The following is an 18,452-nucleotide window of genomic DNA, read 5'->3' as shown; positions in this document are numbered from 1 at the left end:
AAATTAATGATCTGCCCCTTCCAACTCGTCTGCTGTATTTGATTCTTTTCTATACGTTCAATTGCCGCAATGGTTGACTGTCTTCCTTAACCTATCTAGACATGTTGGTCATGTACTTTATACTTGCTGGTGTGAAGATGAACATGCCAAGGATGATGATTGACTACATGGTTGCAACTCAAAAGGGAACAAAGAGAGGTTTATTCCTTCCTTATGGAATGTGGTTAACTAAAGTTTTTAAGCATTTTGGTGTGGATTTTTCTGATGAAGTAGTGCAACCTGGACCAAAAACACCATTCAACGAAAAGACAGTTGGTAATGCATTGGGTTACAGGTATGATGTCAAGGCAAAACAGTGGGTAAATAAAGAGGTTAAGCGTGCAAGATTTCGACAGCAAATTAATGAAGAAAATGAGGATGATATCGGTGAGGAAAGTGGGCATAGAAACCTTAAAGCTGTCATGTTTGAGAGCATTGTTGTACAAGAAACGCTTAAGCGCCTAAAGCCGGACATCTTTACTGATGACGTTATGGTTGAGGTCCGAGAGACAGCAAAGTCTAGGATGGACAATGAAGATGTTGATTCAGGTAATTTTAAATACTTTCTTTACCTTTAACTCATAACTGTCTCTATTTGTAATATTTGTGATCTGTTTTATAATCTGTGATCACTTATGTTGTTTTTGGTTATTACTTATTGTAGTTATTTTATCAGTTCAGTAAAACTAACAGGTGTTGTATTTGTTATCTGTTTTATAATTGGTATTCTCCTTTGATGTTTTTGGTTATTACCTATTAAAGTTTTTTTTGTTAATTCAGTTAAACTAGGTGTTGTTCTTGTTATCTTTTTTTTTTTAATTGGTATTCAGTTATTATATTTTTGGTTATTACCTATTATATTTTTATTAATTCTGTAAAACTAGCAGGTGTTTTATTATTTATCTATTTTATAATTGGTATTCAACTGTTATGCTTTTGGTTATTACCTATTATAGATTTTTTTATTAATTCTGTTAAACTAACTACTGTTAAACTAATTAGTATTCATCAATTATTTTTAGTGGTTATTACCTATTTTTTTATTTATTATTATTTGAGAAAAACTTAATGGTAATATATATGTTATCTGTTTTATAAATGGTATTCAACTATCATGTTTTTGGTTATTACCTATTTTTGTTTTGTATAATTTCTTCAGAAAAACTAACTGGTGTTATATTTGTTATCTATTGTGAATATAAAGATGGTAGTGATGATGATTTGGATGCAAACTCTACGGACAAAAACAGTGGTGGTGGCGAAGATCCGTCTAATGATGATTCTGGAAAAGAAGACTTTACAGACGATTAGGGATCCTGCTTCTTGTGTTAAAGACTTTGATTACTGTACGCTTTCACGAAAGTGATGGGTTTTCTTGTTTTTGTTTACGAAGACGATAGTGGTTATAATGAACTTTTGTTGTACTTTGTATTCTAGATTTCTAGGTTTAATATTTGGCCCTTTGCGGCAAAACTTTTATGGTGGCATGTCACCTATTAAGTCCTTTAAGGCAAAACATTAACTTTCTAGTTAAATTAAATAATGAAAAGTTAACTTGGATTAGTCAAGACCATTTAAAGGTTTTTACTACTGCGTAATATATATATTCAATTGTTAAGTCGATTACTATATTTAATGTATTAATTTCTTTAACATAAAATAATCATATAAAAACAATGACACAAACAAATAATAATTAGCAATAACTATTTTATTAATAAGTGATTCAATTCTACAGTGTATCTTAATCAATTATGTTTAGCATCAACTAAAAAATTCAAATGAAATTGAACACAAAAAACCCAACCCATGACATAACTAACGTTGGCAAAATCAGTGTTGTGTAAGCAATGTGTTTGTTCTTCTCCATAGTTGATTGAAATAATTAGCTTTCAAGTCACCAATCTGCACCTCAAATTGTGAATTTTTAACCTTCAATTTGTTTACCAATCTGCACATCAAATTGTGACTTTTCAAAATTTTCACATCGAGGGAAGTTCGAAAATAAAAGTTCAGTTTTCACATCTTTCTTTTTCGGGAGAAATTCGGTATCCTCCACTCATGACAAAAATTGGCGGAAAATTTTTGCTTTATCATCTTCGTTTGCTTGTGTCTGCACACACACATATACACACACACACACACACACTCACAAGTCATACACATGTCATGTCACATCAAGTCAAACTTGGTCAAGTCAGTGGTCAAGTCAATCACAATATATACGAGTCCATTGGCAAATTTCATTTTGCAGGTCTCAATTATAGCCCACGTCCGGGGACAAGCGGACCATCTACAGCCCACGTCCGGGGACAAGCGGACCATCTACAACCCACGTCCGGGGACAAGCGGACCATCTACAGCTCACGTCCGGGGACAAGCGGACCATCTACAGCCCACGTCCGGGGACAAGCGGACCATTTACAGCCCACGTCCGGGGACAAGCGGACTATTTACAACCAGCCCACGTCCGGGGACAAGCGGACCATCTACAGCCCACGTTCGGGGACAAGAGAACCATCTACAGCCCACGTTCGGGGACAAGCGAACCAACTACAGCCCACGTTCGGGGACAATCAAACCACCATCATTTCACGGCGCAAGGTTCTCCATACACAGAGATTTGCAATCTCATCATCTATCGACTTTCCTCAAGAATGGAAAGTATTATTTGATGGATTTCTTCAAGCATAGAAAACCGCCAAGTCGGCTTTCCTCAAGCATGGAAAGCGTTATCGGTGGATTTTTCTTCAAGTATAGAAAACCGCCAAATCGGCTTTCCTCAAGCATGGAAAGCGTTATCGGTGGAATTTTCTTCAAGTATAGAAAACCGCCAAGTAGTCGGCTATCCTCAAGCATGGAAGGCATTATCGGTGGAATTCTTCAAGCATAGAATGACACCAAATTCATACGTCGACTTTCCTCAAGCATGGAAAGTGTCATCCGGTAGGTTTCTTCAGGCTTAGAAAGCTACCAAACTCATCTCTCGGCTTTCCTCAAGCATGGAAAGCATTTCAACATACGTCATCCGATGGATTCCTTCAAGCATAGGAAGCTACCAAACTCATTTGTCACCGGTACACTGGTGTCAGATACGCATTCTATCCCTTTACTCTTTTATCTGTAGAACTAACATTTTTCTGCAGGTATCGGCGTATACAGAATGATTTAGGATCGCAGAACTTCTTAAATCATTCTCCGTCCCTATTGACTACTTTGACTATCGTTTTCGAAACTAACGTTTCTACAAACTCAGTCAAAGTGGGGGCTTCTGTAGACACCTAAAAATGTCTCCCCAAAACCAAACCCGATGATGAACAACCTTTCACCGCCGTTATTGGTCGGGTTGAGTATTTAATTTTTGGAGTGCTTGAGTCCATATTTCCATTTCATAAACAAACCCAATTCATAGACCATTTCCCCAAACCATAACTTATTTTCCTCTTTTCGTGCCTTAAAACCCAAAATAATTCATTTCGAGTCCTTTAAAATCATTCATTTCGTGTCCTTTTTATAAAAATGTTTATTTCTGTTTATTTTGGTCCATAATCTGGGTCCAATGATGAAATAGTTGGATGGGGCTTGAAAAGAGATTTCCAACGATATATTATAAGCCCAAATCCGAGTTATAACGAATAAGTTATGGCTAAAATATTAAACTGAGCCCAAACCGAACCTAAGCCCACCTTACCTACGACCCAATGATCATGTGGAGGGTCCAAATTATTTAATCCCATTCCTAAACGAATTAGGATTAATTAGAAGCTTCTATAAGTTTCTAAAAGATCCTAATTATCCTTTTTGAAAAGATAAGATTAAAGAGTTTGAAATTGAATAAAACTCTTTTTTTTAAAGTCCTAATTCTATCCGAATTGAAAGACGTTTAAAGATAGACACATATTATTTTCGTGCCTCATGTTTTTTATCCAAATTTTATATGGTTGGATATCCAAAACTGACACCGTCTCACTATTTCGTCCATATATTTACTTCTACAAAATATTTTAATCTGATTCTAATTGGGTTAGAAAGTAGAATTCAAGATCTTTCCAACGATATCTTATTCATCTTATTCCAATTTCTGGATCAAAAGATATGATAAAAACAAAAACTGCAAAAACTGTTGTCTATCGCAAGAGTTTTATCCGATTCGAATTCTTATCTTTTCTTGATTCTTCGACCCTCTTGTTTTCCTTATAAATAGAGGTCATATCTCCCCTTTTCAATCATCAACAAGCTTGATCATAAAATCATTCTCTTCTCCCTCTTTATCCTAAATACTAGCCTCCCTATTCTTCAAAAATACTTCCCCTAATTAAGCACTCCTAGGAATTCATACAATAACCAAAGTTTTATACTTAAAACCAAGGTGTGAAAAGGTAGAATTAACTGAGGGTTTGGACCAAATCAAATCTATATTTATTTAATTTAATTTTCATTTGATTTATATTTTTATTGAAGTTACTAACAGTTTATTCATGATGTAGCAATTCAAGGGTACGCAGAAAGTGAGTAATTAATCACTTAATTACTCGTATTTTTATTCTTGTTGCTAGTATCATGATTAGGGTTATTATTATTATTTAATTTGACTTACAATTTATGGTTAAATTGCTTCCAATATTAATGTTTATTATATTATTTATTGATCACCATTTTTCATGTTTAAAGGGAATATGTAATTGGAAATCACGCCTAATAAGATAATTTGGACAACCGGTTTAGGTTCTTTTTAATCTTGTTATTAATTCAAGTGATCACAAATATTTTAGAATTATGTGTTGCATTAATATTAAACCAATTTAGCTTAATAATAGGTTGGAGCAAATTGTATCTTTGTTTGTATGCCTTTGAGATCGCAGGAATCTCTTTTCACTATAAGAATCGAGTAGAGGCCAATACGGGCGAATGTGACTCCATGACTCACTTCGTACCATCATCCCCGATCCTCCTTTCGTGGTTCCGAACCATACGGAGTTAGTAATCTCATGGATTATGAATGGGGTGTAACCTTCACGGGTCAATCGTTGTTGCCTTCGTTGTCCCTTAATCGTGGTTGCCTTAAATGATCCGTGAACGGTTTACAAGTTCCTTCCTTAAAAACTTGTTGGCGGCTCCCTACTTTCCTTGTCCCTAATCGTATACGTCAATTCCCACTTCCTAAGAGTTCCAAGCATATTCACAACATGTTTTTAACGTAGGCGCACTTCAAACGACGCCTACACATCTCACACTCGACGCAACCACTGACATCATCATACAACCAGTTGAAAAAACCACAGTCAGCCTCGTGCAATTTGCAAGTATTTAAAAACCCTAATTGGAACCCTAATAAAATTTAATGCCGTTAATTTATTGAGATTAGAGCAATTAAAAAGTGAGCATCACCATTTTTTATTTTTGATATTATAAACATATGAAATCTATGTTCCCTATTGTAGTTACAAATTAAGAACAAGGATTTAGAAAATTACCGGATATTTACCACAACCACGAAATTTTCTACCCCTGTTGTGGTTACGCTTGTTCATAGTTCGTATTTTAGAGGGAACACCATATCCACATTTCACCATGAATCCCCCAAAAATAGAAGATGAACCTCCGAAATTTAGTGAATCCCCCATTTTATTTTTCGTAATTTTTAAGATAGAAATGGGTGAGAGTTGGTCAAAAATATAAAATGAAGTTTAGTAACTGACAAGCGAAAATTAAGGGCGGTCAGTTATAATTTTGAATTTATTTGAAAAATTAAATGCACTATTAAAAGAAACATAAACCGATTAATTGACTAAGCTTTTTACATATACTTATATAATGTTTTATCCTGTTTATATTTATGTCATTACCTATTTGTAGTTGAACTCTTTTACTCTGAAATTTAAAAAGTAAAAAAAAAAAAAAAAAAAAAAAAAAGCTAAGGTTTATCTTAAAAAGTAAAAACTAAACCTAAAGTTTATTGCAATAACAATCTTGTACCAAACCATTTATGGGGCCATAAATAAGATACAATTCTGATTGAATAACATGTTACATATAAATATTATTAATAGGCATATGTAGCAAAGTGAATAACATGTTACACGTAATGTTATACCACCTTAAATAAATGTTAATAAGGTCTATTACATTAGTTTTCGATGTAATTTCCGTAGATATTTACACCAATATGGAAGTATATGAATATAGATTTTTATACTATTGATATCTAACCTGGGTAATATTAAGTGCGGTATGTCTAGTGAAGACCACAGTCATACTCATTATCAATTAAAAAGATAACAAGATGTTAATAAATTATAATAAGTTTGGTAATGTCCAAATAGTTGTATGGTCATACGTATATATATTACAAACTTGTTGTGAGAAAGGTAATGTCTTATGCTTGTTTTTGTAAATGCCGCATACACAACCAAAAATTAAAATTCATATGCGATTTTTTTGGATCTGACAAGCGAAAAATAAGGTCAGTCAATTACAAATTTTGAATTTAGTTTGAAAAATTCAATGCAATATTAAATGAAACATAAACCGACTAATTGACAAAGATTTTACATATACATATGTTAGGTTTTACCCTGATCATACTTATATCATTACCTATTAATAGTTGAAGTCTTTTACTCTGAAATTTGAAAAGTAAAAACTAATAGCTAAGGTTCATTTTAAAAAGTAAAAACCAATACATAAAGTTCATTTCAATAACTTCCTTGTACCAAACCATTTTAGGGCCATAAACAAGATATAATTCTGATTGAATAACATGTTACCCATAAACATTATTATGAGGTATATGTGGTAAAGTGAATAACATGATACACGTAATGTTATACCCCCTTAAATAAATGTTAATAAGGTCTATTACATTAGCTGTCGATGTAATTTTGTAGAGTATCACGATTTGGATATCAAACATGTGTAATATTAAGTGCGATTTGTCTAGTGAAAACCACAGTCATACTCATTATCAATTAATAAGATAGCAAGTTGTTAATGAATTATAATATGTTTGGTAATGTCCAAATAAATGTATGGTCGTACGTATATATTACAAACTTGTTGTGCGAAAGGTAATTAATGACCTATTCTTGTGTTTTATATGCGATTTTTTGGATCAAATGGGGTTACGGAAAAAATATCTAAAAAATGATACGGTTTCTTGTTAGATTTGAATGAAGAACCCATAACAACAAAAACTCATAATTTTTTAATCCGATTATAAAAAACTGTCGTTTTCGCATCCATGTAATTCTATTATTCAAGGATTAAAAACCCAAGAAACCGATTATGTATACCATAAAATTGCGCAATGGTTGAATATATTGTTGCCTAATTTTTCGGTCTCCATTGATGCGCGATTGAAATTTAAGGTCTACTGGATGTTAGAATCGTGGTTGATTTCATTATTTGATGAAAAAATTCAAAAACTGGGAAGAACATCGATGAACATCGATGAACATTGATGAATACGATGAACGACGAAGAACAAATTTTCAAGTTTTTTTTTTGTTTAATTTTATTTTTGGATATTATTATAATTAGATTTAAATAAAAGAATTTGGATAATTAAAATAAGAATTTCATAAATTCATTAATTGAATTTTGGAAAATAAAAAAATGAATTAAAAAAGGAAAATACCTAAAATAAGGTTTGACCAAGCCCAAAAAATAAATCAAAAAACAACCAATGAGAATTAAGTATAGTGATGGTCATTTTGAGAGTGACCATACTAAAATTTTTACCGCAACGACTAGAAAAAGCCGATTTGGGCTTGAAATTATGATTTTAAAGGTCAAATTCGACCATAAGAACTCTAGATCTAGGGTTTTCATGGTCGAATTTGACCTAAAAAACTTGAACACCCACACATGCACAAATTTGCTCGAAATTGTTCGAAATTTGCTCGAAATTTTACTTGGGGTTTTGTTCGATTTTGCTCGAAATTACCCGGTTTTGGTTCGAATTTAAGGTGATGAGAAAGAAAAAATAAAAAGAGAAAGTGAAAGAGAAGAAAGGAGCGAATTAGGGAAGAGAAGAGGAGAGAGAGGGAAAACGGGAGTAAAAATGAAAAAGGAGAGAGATGGAAAACGACGGAAATGAAAGAGGAGAGAGAGAGAGCTGAGTAAAGAAAGAGGAGAAAGAGAAATAAAAGAAGGGGAAGGTTACGCGGATTTAGGGTTTTTTTTTTAATGGAAAGCGGTTTGGGGTTGAACCGCTTGCCAATATATCTAATGCCAAGCGGTTCAACCCCAAACCGCTTGTCATTATATATATTGGCAAGCGGTTCGCGCCAAAACCGCTTGTCATTTAAAATTACAGGATTTTTTTTAAAAAAAAGGTTAATGGCAAGCGGATTTTTAAAACCGCTTGCCATTTAGGGCTTCCCATCACTTATTTTCTACTAGTGTTCGGATTTAGTGGCGATTGTAAATGATACAATTTCTCAAAATTATATAAATGTGTAAAAAATAGTGTGGATATGTATTATTATATTTTCCATATCGATTTTATATGGAAAAACCATGGCGATTGTAAAATGATACGACTTCCTTAATTATTACACAAACATACTTGCATATTGTAGCGAATGTACAATCGCTACGAAAAAACATTTTTCTTGTAGTAATAGGATTGGGTTTAGGTCAATCCCCTATAAAGGAAGGACCAGCTGGGTTGACAGATCAGCATCTGAAGGGGGGGAGACAGGGAATTGGGAGAGGATATGGGCTGGGATGGTGTAGACACCCAAATGCGTCTCCCCAAAACCAAACCCAGTGATGAATAGCTTTTATGTCATTTGATTATTGAACGAAGTGAAAGTGTGAAAAGTCTAGTGATGTGGATGTTTTTATTAAAATATATCTCTTTCTGTTTTTGAAAATATTTCTTCTTACACTCTATTTATAAAAATAGCCAGTCCAATTTAGTTTGGTCTATGATTACAGTCCAATAATTGTGTAGTTGGATTAGGATCAAAAAGAGTTTTCCAATGATATATAATAAGCCCAATTCCGATGAATAATGAGGAAGTTATGGATTAAATTAAATTTGGCCTAAAATGATTTTATATGTGGCCCAATGATCTAGAGGAGGACCTATTAATTATTATTCCTAAAGTTAATTATTAGGATTGATTTTAATCTTCTAGAATAATCTAGAGGTTTCTTTTAAATTCTAATGAGATTAGGATTAATAATTATATTTTAAAGAGTTTTATTTTGAATAAAATATGTGATTTGTCACAAACATGATTTTAATCTAATAAACGCGGAATTAGCTGCTTAATCGTATTAAGAAGATGATTCCGCGTACAAAGCACGTTATAACTTTGACTTAGCGGGAGACGACAAGGCTGTTGCCTGGCGCTGCTCGTGTCGTCTGGCGTTCAATGACAGGAGGTATTTTATTCTGAATATGACTTGAGTTGATTCCGGGCTATTTTTTCAATAAATAGGGGTCGTATCTTCCCGTTTTTTTATTCATTCACAACCATCAAATTCTCTCTCTCTAAAAGCTAGAAGCTTTCTTTCTTTCTATTCTTTTTCTAAACCTTCCCTCTTACAAAATTCCACATTCATTAGTTCTAGACACACCTAGCCAAGTTCGAAGTTTCCTTCGCCCTAGACATGAAAGGTTTAATTTCAAAGGGTTTGGTCCCAAATCTTTATTTCAATTATTTAAATTAATTATTTGATAAATTATTTTTCTTGAAGTTACTAATACGTGTATATTGTTATTAGAAAGAGATATGAGGCATCAAAGTAAGTAATTTAATTGCTTTATTATAGAAATCATGCTTAGATTATTTTGTTGGTTCCTAGTATCATGTTAGTATGTTTTGTTGCTTCCTAGTATCATGTTTAGGGCTAACTAATATTTCTAATATTATGTATGTTTATGATGCTTCCTATTTCTTTTCTAATGTCATGTTAGTATCATGTTAGGAATAAAGCTCTGATTTTTATTGTTTAGTGACATGCTAGGGTTTTCTATTAATCTTATTAGTATCATGCCTATGATCTTGCTAATATTATTATGCTTTATTGAAAATATGATGATGAATATTGTTATTATGTTGCTTAATATATATTGCCATTGTTATTGCTTGATCACACCTTTTGTGCATGTTTAAAGGGAATTTGTACTTGTAATCATGCTTAATAAGATCATTAATGATCTTGTTTATGCTAATATGATTATAATTCAAGTGATCACCAATAATAGGTTTGCTTGTGCATTAATATTCAACCAACATAGACTAAACATGTTTAGGGTTAATTTATTGATTGTATGTTAGTAGAAAGCGCACATGAATACGAGAAGAATAAAGTAGAGGCCTATTATTAGGGCAATTTCAATCTCTTTTACGTTGGATTTGTACCTTCATCCCTGAACTTCTAGTCATGGTTCCAGACCTATTGGAATTAACGATCTTATGGATCGTTAAGGGGTGTAACCTTCACCCTATGAATGGTTTACAAGTTTCTAAAACTTATTGGCGACTCTTTTACTCTAGCTTCCTTCCCTTTGGACGAAACCATGCTTAAGTGTATGATCACAGTGGGGCTCAAGTGTGGGATGCTTGAAATATTCCCTACAAATGGTAATAGGGTTAGGTTGGGTGACAAATTGAAGGTAGTATTTGGAGGCGGGGGGAGGGGTTTGTCTGGCGGACGATTCCTTCTGCTGGTTGTCAGGCGGCCGGTCAGGCGGGACTAACACCCTTTGTTTTTCTATCTCACTTTCTCTCTCTACCTCACTCTCTGTCATCTCTCGCTAAGAAAAGTTAATTTGAATTTAGAGTGATTATTGTATAGTTTCTCTTGTGTTAGCTGATTTGTTTCTTTTGTTAGCTGATATGTTCCTTTTGCGGGCTGATATGCTTTTTTAATGTATGATATGTTTCTTTTGTTGGATACTATCATACATTAATTGGATGATATTTTTATTAATGGTTGATATGTTCCTTCGGATGGTCGATATGTATCTTTTGTTGATTGGCTAATATATTTTTATTAATGTATGATATGTTCCTAATGTTGGTTGATATTAGACATCAGTTTGCTGACATGTTCATTTCGTTGGCTGAATTTGTAATTTTTTTTTTGTTTTTTATTTTTTTTATTTGCTGATATACATGATATCACATCCAGCTATAGAGGATATCATTTGATCTAACTTATTGATATTTGGATATCATCTAATAATCTAGCCTATAGATGATATTTGGAATTATTTTTATCAGACGCTCCAAAGGGTGAGATTATTTTGGACAATTTTTCCTAAAATAAATAAGAACTTAATCTTAAACTTATTATTATATTTTTTTCACTTATAAATATTGTCAAATACTAATCTTCTAACTTTAATTTTGATTAAACTTACAAATTTATAGTGATCGGAATATTGTCCAGGTTAATAACTACTTTATTAATTAAAATAAATAGATACATCAAAAAAAATGGAGGAGGAAGCATAACTTACATTAGTTATTTGAAAATTACAGCTAGACTAACCCATTTTCGTTTAGCTAGCATTAATAAATGATATTTTTATTTGATTTTTCACGGCATGTGTTTCAGAAAGGCAGGACCAGTTAAAATCTAAATCACATTTGGCGGTCCATTATTAAGGGCATGTATATCATGGACTATCAAGGGGTTAAATTATACATTATATGAAAGCATTTAAAATTATGTCAATCATCCAGCAATCACATTAGGACTAGAGGTGTCAAAAGCGAACCGACCCGAAAAAAATTATCCGTTTCGAACTGTAACCGATCCGATTTGATCCGAGAAATTCAAGACCCAAACCCGATCTGTAACCGAACTGAACTCAACCCGAATCCGAACTTGACCCGATCTAAACTTAATCCGGCACCGATTTGATCCGACCTGAACTCAACCCGAATCCGATTTGACCCGACCTGAACTCAAACCGAACTGATTTGACCCGATCCGAGCTCAACCCGATCCGAAATTGACCCGAAAAATAACCGATCTAATCTGATCTGTTTTGACCCGACCTGATATTAACCCGATCCGATTTTAACTCGATTTGATTTTTACCCGATCCAAATTTAACCCGATCATAATTAATTATTACTTTTTTATTCAAGTTCTTATACTATATATTTACTTATTATTAATAAGTTAACTTTTTCACTACTAAGAAATAATCTGGAGTCTTAAGTTTACTTCATGTACATATCAATTATATTAATTTACTTTCTAAGCTTTAATAAATGCCACAAGATCTAATAAACCTAAACATTAAGCGGGAGTTAATTGATTTGCTTATAAAGCTCTAGTTAAATGCTGCCTAAAGCCTATTGTCATTTTTAATGAATTTCCTCCCATTCTGTTATATTTTATGAACTAATAATTCTTTTCTCTAACACCTACAACCAATTATATCAATATAAATCACATTACTACTAGTCTGATGCAACCTATAAGAAACAATTATGAAAGCAAAATAAATAAAGTTTTAAAGGATATATCAAGCGCTTACATTTTCATTATAATAATTAAATATATTACATATACATAATCCAATGATTCAAACTTAGGTATTTTTCAGTAGTTTCATTTTCATATACAAAATACGCTGCATATAATATCATTGCAATGTTTCGACTCCAATAATATGTTATGGGTACGGCTTCCTCAAAAATAACAAAAGCCTTGCACTTCCAAAAAAAATTCAGCCAAACACAAAAAGGAATTGAACCGGAATTGACCGAACCGAACTTGACTGAACCGAAAACATCCGAACCGAAATCAACCCGGCCCAAATTCATCCGACCCGAAGTTACCCGGCTAAACCTGTTTTAAACCCGATCCAAATATATCCAAACCGAAAGTGAATTGATCTGAAGTTGACCCGACCCGTATCCGACCCGGACTCGATAGACCATGACCCGAATTTGACCCGACCCGAATTTAACCCGATCCGACCCGATCCGAGTTAAAAGGATAATTTTGATCCGAACATATCCGACCCGAACAGACCCGACCCAAATAGACCCGATCCAAACTCCATCCGATTATCCGAATTGACACCTCTAATTAGGACCAGTTAAAATCTAAATCATATTTGGCGGTCCATTATTAAGGGCATGTATATCACGGACTATCAAGGGGTTAAATTGTACATTAGGAAAGCATTTAAAATTATGTCAATCATCCAGCAATCACATTTGGCAGCATTTGAGAATATATCAGTCAATCATGTTTGGCGCCATTAAGAAATGTGTTTCACGAATTCGCAACAGTCCAAAGGACGGAAAATTTGGCTCCTTTCGTTACAAACAAAAATAATTCTTGGAAAAACAATTCTCCAAGAACAATTTTCAAAGCAACACAGAATTTTAAATAATTTTTTCCTATTATTATTATTATTATTATTATTATTATTATTATTATTACCTCCGGTTCAAATTAATCGTAATTTTGGGGTAATATTTGTGATATATAAAATATTCCAAAGTTACGAGTAATTTGGACTGAATGTATTATTATTATTATTATTATTATTATTATTATTATTATTATTATTATTATTATTATTATTATATGTACACAATGCATAACACATTAATTAAAATAAGTATAATCATTAGTTTAAGCTAGATTAAAAAAAATTATCCAACGAATTAAAAATAAAGATAGTAAATGTACTATACTACTATGGGTTTAAATCTCATTCACCTTTAATTTCAAGCCCAAAAGGCTTTTATGTGAAAGGACAAGATATATAATAATATAACAACCATATTCAATTCATTCCGAAATGCAAACTACATATGGATGCACAGGTACATCAACAAGCAATGACATTGTTTCATACACCATCACACCAAATATCTTTACCATACTAAACCCAAATCCATTACTCATTTTACCTGTAAGGTTAATGCATCCACCCCATGATGTACTCATTTTACAAGCTCATCTTACTATATTTTACTTTATAACGTTAATGTGTTCAAAGAAAGGAGAGCCCCTTTTATCACCTGCAAGTTAAGACAACATTCCAAGCAATAGCAATCATCTAATTCTTTGTTTCGATGTGGGCGTTGTGAAATACTCACGTAGTCCAGGTAATATTTTAGCCTGTTTAATTCTTTATTTCTTGTTCCTTTTAATTATTTTGGAGGTGGATTAGAAAATAGTTGTAGTAGTGTTTGCAGTGTGTGCTCATAAACCCAGGCCAGAATATATCTTACTTAAAACCACCTCACCCACCAACCTCAAGAACTCCCTATACCCAAACTGAGTAAAATCAAGTGTGTTTTAGCCACAAAAAAAAAATATAAAATATAAAATAAAAAAAATAAAAGGTACAAAGTTTCTAATAAAAAAGGTTGTATTGTTCTTCACAAATTTTCCTATATTATATACATTTTTACTATCCGCGGAAATTATTATCAAATTTGATTAGCTTTCGATTGGGTTCGAAATTGCATAATCATATTATGTCTACTCTTAGATTTGCTATAGTTTTACAAAGTTGGGTGCCTAGATCTCGTATGAGAACAAATAGACTGATATGCGATACCTATGATATGGAAGGTTTGAACAAATAGGGGCGAAATGTTGGCTTGTCGCAGAGACCCAGATTATGTAAATGTTTATTCATTTGAAACATGTCACGTAAAAGGTAGGATTAATTTTTTCAAATTTTCAATTTTAATTTAACAAGAGGCATTTTGATTGTATATTGATTGTAAGTACATACGAAGTATTTGTTTATCAAAACTTGTTGACAAAGAAAAGCTAAAGTTAATTTCAAATAGTGCTTAATATTTGCTGTGAGTAAAAAATCCATGTGCTAGAATTGGAAACGGCTGTTCCAATTCTGGATAATAAATTAAGGAACCGGTAGTTGCAACCAATTCCAATACCATTCTCTAGTTTTTAAAACTAGAACCGATTGGATATGGATTACTCGACATATATTATAATAAATGAATTTATAAAAATTAAAAACAAAAACTCTTAAATATATGTTGTTAATAAAAAAATATTATAAAAATCTAACAAAAATAAAAATAGCTTAATCCGTATAAAGTTTTTTTTACTCTTTTTGTGTTTAAATAAATAACACGTTTTGACTTTAATTTACAGGGGGAAATTCCCTATTTGTTGAGAAACAAATTTGTTTCTTATAATGGCATTTTCGTGAATAAATCAACAACTTTTTCATTATTATGGGCTCCACAATTGAATAAAGTTGACGAGTTATTTACGAAAAATACCATGTGAGAAACAAAATTTGTTTTTCACCATGAGAAAATGGGGCATCCTCATTTACAGGAAGGTTAGTTGACTTTATTAAAATAATAGGTAGTGGAGTATAAGTTTGAGTAGAGAGAAGAGAGTAAGGGGTTTTGTGGCCAGGGACCACTAGTTAGTAGATTATTATTCAAAAAAAATAAATAGAAAAATTAAAAAAAAAAAAAGGAGTTTCATTTATTTAAACACAATCGAAAAAGGAAAATGTTTCATTAAAAAGCTAAAAAACGATAACACGCCGAAATAATATTATATTTTGTATAACTTTCATTAATTGTATATATAAGTGGGTAGCCAGAACCAATCGATACCCAACAGTTCAAATGTAATTGCAAAATTTTAGGAATCGTTTAACAATCCCATCTTTATGTTAATTTTTAGGATCCGATCCCAACCAATCCCATTCTAATTCCTCAAATTTTGATTGGGTAACCTACTTTCTCAACAATATACTTTCTCCATTTTCTTATTATCGCACCATATAAGTTGGGCACAATAATTTTAGTGGTGTGAAAAAGGAAGAGAGACAAAGGTTAAATGACAAAAGTATCCATTTAATATAAACATAAACTAAATAATAAGTGTGAAAAAGTAAGGGATATGATGAGTATTTTTTTCAATGTGAACAAATATATTTTTTGTCCTAAAATAGAATTTGTGCAATATTTGTGAAACTTACTTAAAAGACAAATGGTGCAATATTAAAAGACCGAGAAAGTATATAAAGTTTGGCAAAAACTAATGGAAGTCTATGTGGTGTTTGATACAAGACTCCAATTAGGCAATTATTCCTGGTAAAATTTTTACTTCGTATTTAATTTGTTCAATTACCTAATTAATATCTTCCTTAAAATGTGTTAAAGTAGTGTATTGCAAGTAAATAAAAATAAAAGAAGTAATATTTTAATGCTTCAATTATCCCACTTACATCATTTTATATTAAATTTTTTTTTTTGACAAGAATTAATTTATTTATTTAGAACTATGGCCCCGTTTGGTTTAATGCAAAACATTTTCAATGGAAAATTAGTTTTCATGAAAAACATATTTTCAAGGAAAAACATAATTGCTAATTAATTTTCCTTTGTTTGGTTGCATACAAGAAAAGTCCAAGAAAAATTAAAAAATAAGAGTGGAAATTTAAGATGAATGAGAGGGAAGTAAAAAAAGGAGGTAAGGAGGAGAGAGGAAAATGTGGCTTTCCTTGTTTTGAGAAGGAAAATGTTTTCCATCATTAAGGCCCTGTTTGGTTTGATGTAAAATGTTTTCATGGAAAATGAATTTTCCATTTTTTTTCCCATTTTCCTTTGTTTGGTTTGTTAAGGAGTGGAAAACAATTTTTCAAGGGTGGAAAATTTCATCCTTAATGATAAAAAACATTTTCCTTCCAAAAACAAGGGAAGCCACATTTTCCTCTCTCCTCCTTACCTCTTTTTTTACTTCCCTCTCATTCATCCTTACATTTCCACTCTTATTTTTTTTATATTTTTCTTGGACTTTTCTTGTATGCAATCAAACAAAGGAAAAATAATTTGCAATTGTGTTTTTCCTTGAAAATATGTTTTCCATGAAAACTAATTTTCCACTGAAAATGTTTTACATTAAACCAAACGGGGCCTAAGGATGGAATTTTCTACCCATTCGAAAAATTGTTTTCCACCCTTAACAAACAAACAAAGGAAAATAGGAAAAAATGGAAAATTCATTTTCCATGAAAACCTTACCAAACAGGGCCTATATGTCAGTAACACTTTAAAAAACAGAGTGACTCTCTTGTTAAAAAAATAAATAAATAAATAAATAAAAATAAAAAAGGGAGAGAGGGACTCCATCCTTTTTATATTTTTAGCTTTTAAAATTAGTTAAACTTTTGACAGCCATTACTGAGTTCATATTTTAGATTAAATTCCTTACTCAATGAGCATAGGATTAATCTTATTTGCTCAGCAGCAGCAATATGATTATCTAAGGTATTACGTTACTTCTATAAATGGTACTAATTATCATTTGATAAGGTTGGTAAAGTTAGTTTAATGTGCTGACTACTGGATTGTCATTTGATTGTAGAGCAGCAGCTGCAGTTGGCGCGGCTTTAATGATAGGAGACGATATGTACAAGTTCAGCCGATCCCCAGAGGACTCAATAGTGGTCGAGGATGACCAAATGACGAGTTCCTCAGATACACTGTAAAGAACATCCTCAAAGGGTTCAAAGACAGATTGGATTGAACCATCAATGCTTTGAGCCGAGGATCAATGTTCTTTAATTTGCAATGTATCGGAGGAACTCTTCGTTTGGTCATCCATGTCTATGTCTACATCATGACTCATGAGACCACTCTTCGGTGACGGAATTGCAAGTGTGAGAGTGGATGAATGGAGCCATAGGTAATAAAGAACTCTGGAAACTAATTTCAGGCACTAGAATACTGAAAACTAAAGCTAAGGGAGAAAATGAAAAAAAAAAAAACTTGAAACATTAAAAAAAAATTATGCAAATGAAAACACAATAGTAGTACTTTAATCCTCAGTATCTAGGATGCTAGGTAGCTCAAAGTAAAACAAGCATAGAACAAAACTGAAGACTTGAAGTTTGCCTATTTAAACCATTTACTAATTCCTCTGTATTTTAATAAGTGTTACACTTTGATCGGTACATAATTGTAGAAAATTTAATGACTTAAATAAAATAAAGGAAAAATTGATAAAAATAATCCCAACTTTCAACGGTTCGTTCAAAATAATCTCAACTTTGGATTATTTTTAAATAATCCAAACTTTGGGGGTCATTCGCTTAAAATGGGCCCTACCAGTCACTAACCTGTTATAACAAGTTACGGTGACACGTGTCACCACATGAATGGTTGAAAAATAAAATAAAAAAACTTCAAAAAAAACTTAAATAATTTAACAAAAATCTAGCCCCACCCAAAACCACCATCCCCACCACCAGCCATGACCTTCCCGGAATTCCCCTCCTCCGTCGCCGCCCAAAAACCCCCCGCCCCGGCGGCCAACCCCTTCCTCCACTATGCTGGCGTCGGATCTGCCCTCCTGTACCCCCTAAATCGCCCAAATTCGACCCCCAAAACTACCCTTATCACAACCCGAAC

The 18,452-nt window shown here is 32.5% G+C and overlaps 1 long non-coding RNA gene across 1 annotated transcript; it reads left to right on the top strand.

The window, feature by feature from the left end:
* The first annotated feature begins 13,661 nt into the window (after positions 1–13,661).
* LOC110716676 lies at positions 13,662–17,809 on the top strand. Its single transcript, XR_002510555.1, has 2 exons — positions 13,662–14,144; positions 17,407–17,809. It is a non-coding gene; the product is annotated as an uncharacterized LOC110716676 (long non-coding RNA).
* The last annotated feature ends 643 nt before the right edge of the window (positions 17,810–18,452 follow it).

The sequence above is a fragment of the Chenopodium quinoa genome, unplaced genomic scaffold (genome assembly GCF_001683475.1).
Source record: "Chenopodium quinoa cultivar QQ74 unplaced genomic scaffold, ASM168347v1, whole genome shotgun sequence".
Classification (NCBI taxonomy): Eukaryota; Viridiplantae; Streptophyta; class Magnoliopsida; order Caryophyllales; family Amaranthaceae; genus Chenopodium; species Chenopodium quinoa.
Note: the sequence above shows the minus strand (reverse complement) of the source record. Positions and strands in the feature narration are given on the sequence as shown.